Consider the following 12,465-nt stretch of genomic DNA (forward strand, 5'->3'; position numbering starts at 1 on the left):
TGCGGTGACTGAGAGCTCCACGCAGGTCCCTGGGCAGGCAGCGTGGGGACCGGAGCAAGCGGGGATGCCCGGGAACAGGTGGAATGCGCGGGGCTGGAGGAAGAGGAGAGGAGGAAGCTTGTACAGTTCCCTAGGGGTCAGGGGTGGGGGAAAGGCTTCCAGAGGTAGGGTAGGCAGGTAGATGGATGGATGGATGGATAGATAGATAGATAGATAGATAGATAGATAGATAGATAGATAGATAGATAGATAGATGGATGGATGGATAGATAGATAGATAGATAGATAGATAGATAGATAGATAGATAGATAGATAGATATGCAGGCAGATAAATAGATTATATATAAGATATACATGTGGATAGAGAGAGCCACATTGCTAAGAATGAATGCTTGAAAACACAGGATACAGAGACAGGCGATGTCACGCTGGTGAACTGGAGCAGGCAGCATGGCCTGGCAGAGAGCACAGAGGGCTGGAGTCCCAGCCCTGCCGCTTCCTAGGTGTCTTGTCACACTGAACTCTCACCAGTCTGGGGCTCCTTTTCCTCCTTGTCAATACTTGCCCTCCAGGGTTCTATCGGTTTTGTTAAGAAAAGCAAATGCCATCACTGAAAAGTTAATAGATTCTTAGAAATAAAACTCATGGTAAGCTAAATTAAGCAATCTGTCACTGCGGATTCTATTCGAAATCTGAGAGATCCTGGATTCATTTAAGTCCATCCGCGTATTTCTTATTCTTTGCAATTAAAGGTAAATTTGGGTGTCCTCAAATCTGTTATGACTCCTGGAGTTGACTTAACTTGATTTTAACTGGTGGAATTTAACTTTTCAAATGCCTTCTGTGATTTTTCACACTTACAAAACTAGTTTAGGATGACAGTATCATGCAAGTTCTATTCCCAAGGATGAGCAGATGTTTTACAAATTTCATGATTAAGACTATGACTAGAAATTAATAGTCACATAAATACATATTACATGAAAAGATTGTTTGAACCTATAGCTACATGTGATCCAAATATTTTCCATTTAAATTAAATGTTAAATTTTGACATTATACAGACGAAGCTAAAACCACCTTGATCACCTTCATACCTCCCCCCACCCCATCTAAACAAAGGTGTCTACTGTCACCATCTCATCCTTCTTTCCACACATTTTCTGCCCATTTGCATGTGCATATATGGACCCAAAAGCAGTATGTGTTTTTGTTTGTGTTTTTGACATAACTAATACCATATACCTATGCTGTATATATCCTTTTGCATCCTACAGATCTGTTCATGTTAGTATTTAAGATAGAATCACCTCTGTTTCTTTTTGCCCTGTTGTATAGTTGTCCACAGTATAAATATGCCAAAGTTAATTGAGCCATTTCCCTATCAATTTACATCCAGGCTATTACAGTGTTTTATATTCTAAAGGGCTTTGTAATCCATGTAATCTCTTCATGTAGTTGGTTCTAACAAAACTGCGCTTTGTGTAGGCTAAGAATATCCAACCCAGGTAGCTCAGTACTTCTGGGCATGATGGATAGAACTCATCTAAGTCAGTGTACGATGTCTGCCATCTTTAATCCAGGAACAAATTCAGCAGACAAAAAAAATCTATAAAAAATGTATGTGTGTTGTGGGAAGGGCTGGGAAAGTGTCCCAGAGCAGGGTTTGTACATTCTTCTAGATTCCAAAGAAGAGGGGAGGTTAGGGAAGGGTGGAGGAAAAGGGGAGGAATTACACACGTGTCAAGATCAGCCTGAAAAACTGATGCTCTGTGTTTCTGCAACCTCTAATTATACCAATTTTCAATTATATTGTCATATCCTCTTATAATTTTTTACTGTCTTGAGTCTCGCCAAATTGTGGAGGCTTCCTGCTGATACGACAATTAATCCATTTATATTATTTGTATTATCTCTTGAAGTAAGTCTCTGTTAAAACATAATGATTATCATTTCCACTGCACCTGCTGAGTTACACAGACAGTGTCATTAGAAATCAGGAAAGGTGCCTTCATCTGGTAGAAAAAAAGGGAGCCTAGCAAATTAACTGAAAACTGATCGGCATGGTGCCAGCTCAGCTCCCTCCACAGGGTCACTCTGATGTTGGGCAAGGCTCTTGACCTCAGTCTCCTAATCTGTAAAATGAGGGAGTTGAAACCCCTGGTGGGGCCAGCAGGTGAGGTAATGGGTGAGGCATTGGGGCAGGGGGCAGTTTTCAGGGTTAACTAATTCTTGGTATTCTAGAATTCAGACTCAGCAGTACCAGAATCCAGATTTTTCAGGAAAGAAGCTGGAAATCTAGTTTCCATTAAAAATCTCAAATTCTAAATGTTAGCCAAAAAAGAAATTGAACTTTACAAAATGCAATATTTTTTGTAAAGGGCTAAAGGAACACAGGGCCAAACTTTGTATAAGTGAGGATTAAATGTAGCCTTTGTGCCGTCATATTTACCATCTTTGTGTGCTGCAGTAGCTAAGGACATATTTTGCTTTGAATTCCTGTGATTTTTACATTAGCATTTCTCAAAACAAAGAAATAGTACTGTGTTCACCCCATAGTCTGAATTCAGGCAGAGCAGACCTGTCCACCCACACGATTTGTCCTGAGGAGCCCTGAGTAAAATCCCTCTGCTCCTTGGCTGCAGGCGTCCAGGTCCAGGCCTGGCTATGCAGCACATCCCAAGGTTTAAAGCTGTCTCCAGGCCCAGTTCATCAACTTGAAACTGAGAGGCACTCTCCTGTGGCCTCAGGCAACAATTCGCACGTCTGGGAGTGGAGCGAGAGAAAGCTCCTTCTCTGATATCTAGGGAAGAGAAGGTTCGTGATTGGAGATATCATGGTTTATCCTTCCTCTTTTTGCCTTAACATTCCAGACAGAACAGCAATATGGCAAGCAAACACCAGGAGATGAATAACAGCTGCATTTAGAGAGGATGCTTCTCAACTGACTTGGCTTTTAAATTAGAAAGAAACAATTAAGTTGAATTAGGAAATATTCCGAACAAAAAGTAATGTAACCAATTTGTCCATCCTTGAGATTAAGCAAAGGATTAATAAGTTTTGACCTGTTTCTTCTCACATGTCTCCCTTTAGGAAAAGCCATATATTAAAACAGAAAGTCCTGCACACGGTCTTTGTCCCGTCTTCCACCCATGGTTATATTTATGTGCTACAAGTGGGTGTTGTGTGTGTTTCAGTCACCGTAAAAACTAAATATTCTTGTTTTGTGGTCCTTCAAATGTAATAAATGGGTTCACAATATATGTACCTATTGGAGCTTGCTTGTATCACTCAATGTTCTGTTTTTAGATTTTATCCATGTTGACAGAGATGTGATTTGTTTATGTACATAGAGATGTGATAGTATCCAGTTATATAAATAAAGCACAGTTTATTTTTCCATCCCCCTAAACAGAGTAGGTTTGTTTCCATGTTTTCATCCGACAAAGTTGGAATGTACATCTTTGCATGTGTACCATTGTGACAACTAGATTTTGAATTCCTCCGGGGAATTCAAAGAGAGTTGTAAGAGAGAGCGTATTTTAAATTTTATTAGGAATTTTCAAATCAACTCCAAAAGGATTATACTAAAAATGTGCCAGCGTACCTGTTTCCCTATGTCCCCAGCAAAACTTGGTGTGCTTCGATGCCAAGGGGTGTGAAATAGGATCTTGTTTTGACTAGTGAGTTTAAGAATCTTTTCATCTTTTCACTGGCAGTCTGTATTTCCCTCTGAGTGAATTGCGTAGACAACTCTTTGCTTATTTACCTAGCGTATCCTTTGCCTTTTTTGTTGCCAATTGATGAGAAGTTATTTATGTACTTGGGTACTGAACTTTTGCTATTTAAATGTGCAGCAAGAGGGGAGGGAAATAGCTCAGTGGCAGAGCACATGCTTAGCATGTACCAGGTCCTGGGTTCAATCTCCAGTACCTCCATTAAAAAAACAGTGATACAGAATGCAAAAAAAAGTGCCGCGAATACTTGATTCCAATCTTTGGTTTGTCTTTTCCTTTAGTTCTTAGTGCCTTAATGTTTAATTGTTTTCCTCTACAATCTCAAACTTATCCATCTTTTTTCACTGATTTTCATGATTTTGTGTTTTGCATCTTGTTGAAGAGATCCTTTCCTTCCTTGGGATTATAAAAATGTTCTCCTACATTTTACAGTTCACTGTTTTATATTTTAAAATTAAAAATATTTTTATAGTTTTTAGATTTAAATTTTTTTTAATTTACAGTTTAATTCTTTTATATTTAAGGCTCTCAATCCTGGAATTGTTTTCTACTTCTGGGTTATAATTTTATGTTTTTCTATATAGAAAATGAAATGTCCCAACATTATTATTGAATTGTCCATCCTTTCCCTCACTGTTTTGCAGTGTTAACATCAACAAATATGTGTATCAAGGGCTCGTTCATATGTGATCTGTTTGTATTCTTACGTGAGTGTCTATTTAGGGCTTTAATTTTCTCACAATGTTTTCAAGTTTTCTTTTTCTTTTTCTTTTTTTTTTTTTGATTTCTAGGTATTTGACATTTTCAGTGCTATTATAAATGGTATATATATATTCTTAAATTCATAGTCTAGCTAGTAAAGATATAGTAAAATATAATTGAATTTTATCTTTACTTTAATCAAGCAACTTTGGAATAGTTCAAATGCATTTAAGTCTAAAAATTTCCCCCCAAACACTGTTTGAACTGCATCATACAAATTTTAATGAGCAATATTTAAAAATCATTAGGTTTAAAATCTTTCCTAATTTTTCTCTTTGTCCTGTGGATTATTTAAATGTTTATTTCTTAATTTCTGAACATGAGGAACTTTTCTAGTAATTTTTTGTATTGAATTGTGGTAGAGATGACATTCTGACTTCAAAAATTTCCACATATGTCAGTGAGATCAAGATTATTGATCATGTTATTAAAGTGGCGATATGTATGCATCTGTGTTTTTTATATATCCTACTCAGTGGATATTTAACCTGAGAGTCTCTATTTTTCATCAAATCTTGGACATTCTCAGACATTTCTTTTTTACATTTCTCCTTCCCCACTCTCTATTCTAATTCTCAGGAGGCATGCTTGGCTTTCTCACTTTTCCCTCCTGTTCTTCTATCTCCTTATCTCAGCTCCCTTTCCTGTGCACTCACATCCTCTTGGCCTCACGTTGCTCCAGGGCTCTGGGCACTGACTCCCCCAGCGGCCAGCTTGGCCACAGACTTCACACAGACAAGCCCCGTGTTCCTCCCCTGGCTTCTTGTCTCATCCCGGAAGTGCGGGGCTTCACATCTGCGGGGCAAATCTGACCAGTGGGAGATGGGAGCCACTGGATCAAGTCTTCTCTTCTCCCCGCAGAAGAAGGGTCCTGAAGTGCAGAGGTTCACACGGCCTCTCCATGAGATCCATCATCCGTTACATTTGACATCAAATTGTGGGAACAGACGGAGCTTTTGTCTCAGTGCTGCCTCCTGTAAAATGTCCACACGTTCATCTTTCAATGTTCAATCCTCTCTTCTGCTCTTTGTGATTTTCAGTAGATTTTTCAATCTTTTGTAATTTTCAATAATAAGAAGTCTGTAACTGTTCAACATTGGTTATAACCCCAGATCAATTAATGATCAGCTTTTTAAAAATTTTTATCCATGTTTCCTCATCTCAAAATGGAAGTAAGAGGCCCAGCTTAGAATTTTATGAAGATTTAACACACGCAACCAGTACTTTACCATGCCTGTCACATAGTAATCATCCAATCAATGTTAACTATGATTATTTTTATTCATTATAGATTTTAATTTCAAAGACTATTCTTATTTCTAGAAGTTCTTTTTGGAGTCAGGTCTGTCTGGGTTTGGTTTTATTTAGGTTTTTTTTTTTTTTTTGGTAGGTTTTTTTCCCCTTTTTATGCCTTTAGTCATTTTACACATACTTATTTTATTTTATCCTTTTGATTCTTTTTCTATGATTTTGAGATTTGGGAGGCCTTCTTGTTTTTTCCGTCTGTTGACTCTCACCCATAGGGAGACTATGTGAGTGAGAGATTTGGGGAAAATAAGCCTCCTCTGTCATCACAGCCTGCACCAGATTGGAGCTGTCCTGCCCTGAGAAGAAAAAAGAGCATAGCTGAGGCTTCTGGGGGATTTTCCTTATTAAGAAGGACTTATGTCCTTTCCTTTCCTGTTCTCAGGATCCCCCTCCTCCAGTCCCCTCCTGCTGCCCTCTTCCTCCAAACATGCTGGACTTGTATTGGATGAGGTAGGGCAGGGTCAAGGCCACAACAGCAAAGCTACCAACTTCGTCACTCTGATCAGACCAAGGGTCTTCCTCCTTGAGTGTTTCTCTGGGGTTATAGTCATCAGTTTGTTTTCAGGCATGGTCCATGGAAAAACTGTGAATTAAATGCAATTTGTCTTTGTACTTCCCCTATAATTTTTGCCATGTTACCCAGAACACAGTGATGACTGCCTAGGGTTACCTATGACTAAGGTTAAGTTTGTTAAATGTCGCAAACCTGTAAGCGTGTGAGTCTGACAGCAGGGCTGTCTGGTCTGCACGTGCCCTGTGGTCCTCCATCCATGGGCAGTTGACCATACTCATGCTGTGGTCTTCAGCCAAAAAACAGCCATCCACCACAGAGTAAAAGATTTTTCAAGATCAGTGAAAACATGTGGTGCTCAGAGCATTTTTATTCTGTAAAGTTTATATCCAGCCTGAGTCTAAACCTTTTAATCATAACAGACTTTCACTGTAGGTCATTTATTTCACCTCTGTTTTCAGTTTGAGAAAATAAGGAAACCAGAATTACATCAACTTCTTAAGGGAATAGACATTTTCTGTAACAGCCCTACCACCGTGGCTTTGAACAGTTACTTAACCTCTCTGAGTGTCTTCCTCTCTAGAAATCTGATAAGAAAGCATCTTACTCCAAGTTCTACATTCATCTCACGAGATCTAATCACGGGCTCCTGTCTTCTCTAAACACCCAAGTCCGTCTTCCCCTTCCTCCTGGGTTTCTTCATGTAAATTTCAACGAAGACCTCTGGCTTCAGGTACATTTTCTAACCGAGACTGAATTAAATTATATCCGCTTTGTAATTTGCCACTTTACTTGCTTTCGTCGGTTCAGATAAACAAACATCTACGTCCACGTCATCTAATAGAAATATAATGTGAGCCACACTAGGCGCCACATATGTAATTTAAAATTTTCTAGTGGCCACATTAAAAAAGAAAAAGAAATAGGTGAAATTAACTTCAATAGATTTTATATATTCTAATACATCCATAGCAGTATCATTGCAACATGCAATCATTATTAAAAACATTAATAGATATTTTACAATCCGCTTTTCATTTTAAGTTTTCAAAATCTGGTGTCTGTTTTGCACTTCTAGAACCTTTCAGTTCAAGTAGCCACATTTCAAGTTTTTGTAGCCATATGTGGCCACCATCTTGGACAGCGAAGATCAGGTAAATCGCACACAGATACAAGAGGGGGTTACAGTCCATAAGGATGTATCTCTGGTTGGAATATATTTTGTTTATTTGCCATAAGAGATAAATGTGTCAAAATGACAAACTTTAATTAAAGACAATGAATCAGCATGGATTTTTCCTAAATACTCGTGCAACTTTTTCTCCAGAAAATGAAGATAGCTAGCCTTGGCCACAATGCTTATAGCTATACAAATTACCATTTATTTAATTATATTGCTCCATTGTCAAAATATGAGTAAGTTATGTAGATAAAGAATTGAAGAAACATCACAGACACAGCAAACACTTGGCAAAAACATGGAGAAAATGAGAAGTATATTGAAAACCAACATGCCACACCTTGCCTTTCGTCTTAAGATGTAAACTAAATTATCACTAGAGCTCAGCTAGATAACACGGTTACTGTTACCCTGAACAAATTGCTTCAAAAGGATCTCCAGTTTTCCACTCTGAAAAGGATGATACTGTATCTATTGCCGGAAAAGTGCTCAATAGAAAATAAGTACCCAGCTTTCTGTTCAAACTATAGTTATTTTATTATCATTAATAAAAGTAGGAAGGAGAGAAAAGGACAAAGACAGGCATGTGGCTAGGTGCTGGGGACTCACTGATAAACCAAACAGCCTGAATCCCTGGCCATGTTGGATTTGGGAACCCAGTGAAGTAGAGGAGAGACGCAAGAACTCGGTAAACAAATGTGCAACTATGGATCGTGGTTCCTGCTGGGAAAGAACAGGATGTGGTGATGGAGGAGAAAGCTTCTACCTGAGCTAGCCTTTCTGAGGAACCAGCTTACGGACTAAGCCCAAGGAACCAGCATGGAGACAGCCTTGGGAAGCACTGAGGAATGTGGTCCAGGCAGGACCCCTTGACAGTGGAGAGAGACGAGATACTTCCACTTTTGCAGCTCCTGGATTGTCAAAGAATAAAACCAAGACCAACAGAACTTTTTTAAAAGGGAGAAAAAAAGCTGAGTTTATTTACTCACTACCAAGGGAATGCATGCCCCTGAACATAGGCTGAGTGTTTTGTTAGAGGTGGGATGAGGGATGGGAACTAGAGAGTCGGGGGCCCCAGAGAGGACGGGCTCATGGTGGTTGTACTAATTAAGGGTGGAAAATTGCTCACCGAATAGGGTAGAATAAGTCCACGGGCCTGTGTATAGCTGATCACGGTATGATTTTAATGTTTGTACTTAACTAATTAGTATTTTAACAAGAAAGAGATGACGCAGTGCATTATGCTGTCCATGAGATAGTTGTCACATTAGCAATGGATGAGTAATGAATTCACACGGCGGCTTGGTAACGGGCACATATGTCTAGTGGTGTGATGAGAACCTTCTTTTGTTCCTGTTGATGTCCCTCTGCCTTCTCTTCAGCCTTACTGGGATGGGTCTAAACTGCTGAAGAGGCCAAAGGGCCCTTGTCTGAGCTGAGACAGGCCCACACAAGGGAAGGCTCTAAGCCAGGAGAGGATGAAATGCAGTTAAGGACCTGGAGGGCTCCTCGCTCAAAGTAGCACCAGCCTCCCTGGGGAGCTGGTTAAGAAGACAGAATGTCATGTCGGGGTCCACGCCAAACCTCCTCGACTTAGAATCTGCATTTTAACCAATCCAAGGGATTCCTGGGCGTGCTACTGTCTGAGAACTGCACCAGCCTTGTTAAGAACCCTGGAGCATACTTCAGTGTGATACAATGGCACTGGAGTGTTTCAGAAGGACTCTAGGTCGACAGAGCAGTTGCTTAGTCTGTCCCTGTTAATTAATTCAGTGCAATTAACTTGATGATTATTTATGGACATGCAAAGGAAAGTTAAAAATCCAGTCCAACAGGGAAAATAAAAATCCAGTCCATAGTCTAAATCTCTGTACATACAATATCAGACTATCAAAAAATGAAACTTCCACATATCATGGTAGATATTATATATGTCTGTATGTGTGTATATGTATAAATATACACATATATATATTTAAAGAGTATTCTATATTCTCAGAGTTTTGGTGTTAACTGTGGGGAGATAGTGACAAAAAAAGGAATAATTTTCAGAGCTATTTAAAATGCAACCATATAAAAATCTTTTACTTTTCTGACTGTAGTTTTGGGGTAAGTTGGGAATTTTCCATTTTTAATCTTTAAGATCGATGTTTGTTAATTAGATTGTCTCTTCAAATTGATTTCTTAGAGAAGTGATCTCAGTGTTTAAAAATAAGTTCAAGTGTATTTAGAAACCTTGGGAGATTTGTCATTATGTAGACAAAACAGTTAGGTCACTGGATTTTTTTCCCACCAGGATATTTTGTCATTACGTGAACTTTTCAAAGAAAAAGTTCTAAGAGTGGAAAGTTGAGAAATTTGCAATATTTTCCCTTTGAATCAAATGCCAAAATATGTCTGGAAAGAGGCAACAGGGCTAATATTCATTTTCTTTGTTTAACCAGATGATAGAATAATTTTATGCTGTTTATTTATGTATGAAATTAGGAAAAACTGAAGAGTTCATATCCTAGCTTTAAAAATAAAAAATTGCATGTGTTGTACAAAATTTGGAAAGTGCTTAAAAGTATAAAAAGAAATACAAAAATAAAAATTATCCATAATCATATTACCTATAGATGATTACTGTTAACATTTGGTCCATTTCCTTCCAGACTTTTTTTTCATTCTATTTTTTTTTTAACCTAAGAAAAGACTGGAGAAAATTTTCTGTGTCATTAATTGTCCCAAATATCATTTTTAAATGTCTACAGAGTACTTCATTGCAAGTGGTACCATAGCTTATTTAAGTAATGCTCTTCTGCTGATTATTCTGGTTATTTCCAGCTGTTTAGACATAATACTACAATGGAACTCCTTGAAGATAAACATTCACAAAAATTATATTTGAAATAATTGTGTGTGTAGATGCTTTCTTATCAAATGTCTGATTTTATGCACTTTTGACAGTTAGATGGCAAGGTGATACTATTCTTGATTTACACGTGAGGGTCTGATCCAAGAGCATCATCAAGTTAGTGGAGGAAGTGGATTTAGAATTGGGAGTTCTGCTCTTTGGGGCTCTTCAACAGGGCCCTTTCCTACCAGAAAATTCACAGATAATGGAAAAAGGGTGTCAGATGCCACTTTATCCATTATTTAAATAACTAAGCAATGTTTTGAGATAAAGTTGGGTTTTTTTTAATGCTTTGGTTATGAAGAATGAATGATTCCTGACACTGCTCTCCTTTTACAATCAAAATGCCTATGGAATACCTTTATTATTGAAGTATTATTTAGAAATCTAGAACCTTCAGTCTGGAAAGAATTTAACCTATTTTTATGTTGCTTCCCTTACTGGACTCCTTGAAGACAGGTGTCGTGTCATCCATCTTTGTGGTTCAGTTCTTGACATCCACACTTGGTATAGCTGGTCCTCAATGAATGTTTATAGAATTGGACCTACATTTTATTAAACACTAAAATGAAAAGATCAATAATGAATTAGCAGATCCTTTAATCCTTTGGTATAGTAATAAAATTATTTTTCAAATGAAATATTTTTAAAGATGTACTCCAGTTTTAGTTATTATAACATACTGGCTAGATTCCCTTGCTGTACAATATACGCTTGTAGCTTGTTTCTTTTATACAGCATATTTTGTACCTCTTGATCCCATACCCCTATATCTCCTCTCCCCTCTTTCTTCTTCCCAATGGTAACCACAAGTTTGTTCTCTATATCTGCAAGTTTACTTTTTTGTTTGCTTTACTTTTTAGATTTCATTTATAAGTGATAACATACAGAATTTTGTCTTTCTCTGTCTGATTTATTTTGCTGAGCATAATACTCTCCAGGTCCGTCCATGTTGCTGCTAATGGTGAAATTTCATTCTCTTTTATGGCTGAGTAGTATTCCATTGTATATAATATATCACATATTGTTTATCCTTTCATTGCTTGATGAACACTTAGGTTTCTTTCATATCTTAGCTATTGTAAATAATACTTCTATGAACATTGGGACACATGAATCTTTTTAAATTAATGTTTTTGTTTTCTTCGGATATATACCCAGGAGTAGAATTGCTGGATCATATGGTAGTTCTATTTTTAGTTTTTTGAGGAAGCTCCACACTATTTTCCATAGGTGGCTGAGCCAGTTTACATTCCCACCAGTAGTGTACAAGGGTTCCCTTTTCTCCACAGCTTTGCCAACATTTATTATTTGTGGTTCAGATGAAATATTGAATGTTTCATTGATTAATTCAGCTAGATGATGGGAACAAAGACAAAATCAACCTGGCCCCTTCTTCCCTCATGGAATATGTCACCAAGTGAGGGGTTTAGATGAGTACACAGGCAATAGCAATAAAATTACACATGCTAGATATAACAGGACAAACATGCAAAGGCAAAATCTGAGTGGAGTTGAAAAGCAAGAATATAGATCAGTAACTGTACAGAACACTGAACATGTGCACCGTGTATTAAGCAAGTGTGTAAGGGCAGTGGAGCCAGAAAGTAGTAAGACTTTGGTGGCTTAAAAAAGTAGCTTATACTCAAAGTAGAGTACTTTAAAATGTTGGAGCGAGTGCAGAATGCAGCATATAGAATTACTGGGCAGTATTTTGACCTTCTTTCAGCCTCTGCCTCAGCTGGAGCTCTTCTGAGTGTTTGGCAGCAGAACTCCAAGGTTTACACACATGGACCGGATTCTCTTTATTTTGACATCTTAGGCAAAATCAGATTCTGAACTCCCCTCCAAAAAGTGATAAAAACTAAGAATAATAGTATATCTGAAATCTCAGAGAAAGATAAGGTTCCTACTAATTGGAAGCCAGGCTATGTGCCCATGCAGACGCCAAAGCTCTCTAATTGCTGCAGATAAGCTGGAGAAGGCTAAAGGATGGGTTTATCCAGTACTGCCTGTGCCTGGGACTGTGCCCACAGAGCCAGTCAGACTTCCTGCTCCCTGAGACCTACT

At 38.1% G+C, this 12,465-nt stretch overlaps 1 protein-coding gene across 3 annotated transcripts in view; it reads left to right on the top strand.

The window, feature by feature from the left end:
- Positions 1 to 12,465, top strand: part of COL4A3 (collagen type IV alpha 3 chain) — a 133,683-nt gene that overhangs the window by 624 nt on the left and 120,594 nt on the right. The gene's annotated exons all lie outside the window — the stretch shown is intronic.

The sequence above is a fragment of the Camelus bactrianus genome, chromosome 5 (assembly GCF_048773025.1).
Source record: "Camelus bactrianus isolate YW-2024 breed Bactrian camel chromosome 5, ASM4877302v1, whole genome shotgun sequence".
Taxonomy (NCBI): domain Eukaryota; kingdom Metazoa; phylum Chordata; class Mammalia; order Artiodactyla; family Camelidae; genus Camelus; species Camelus bactrianus.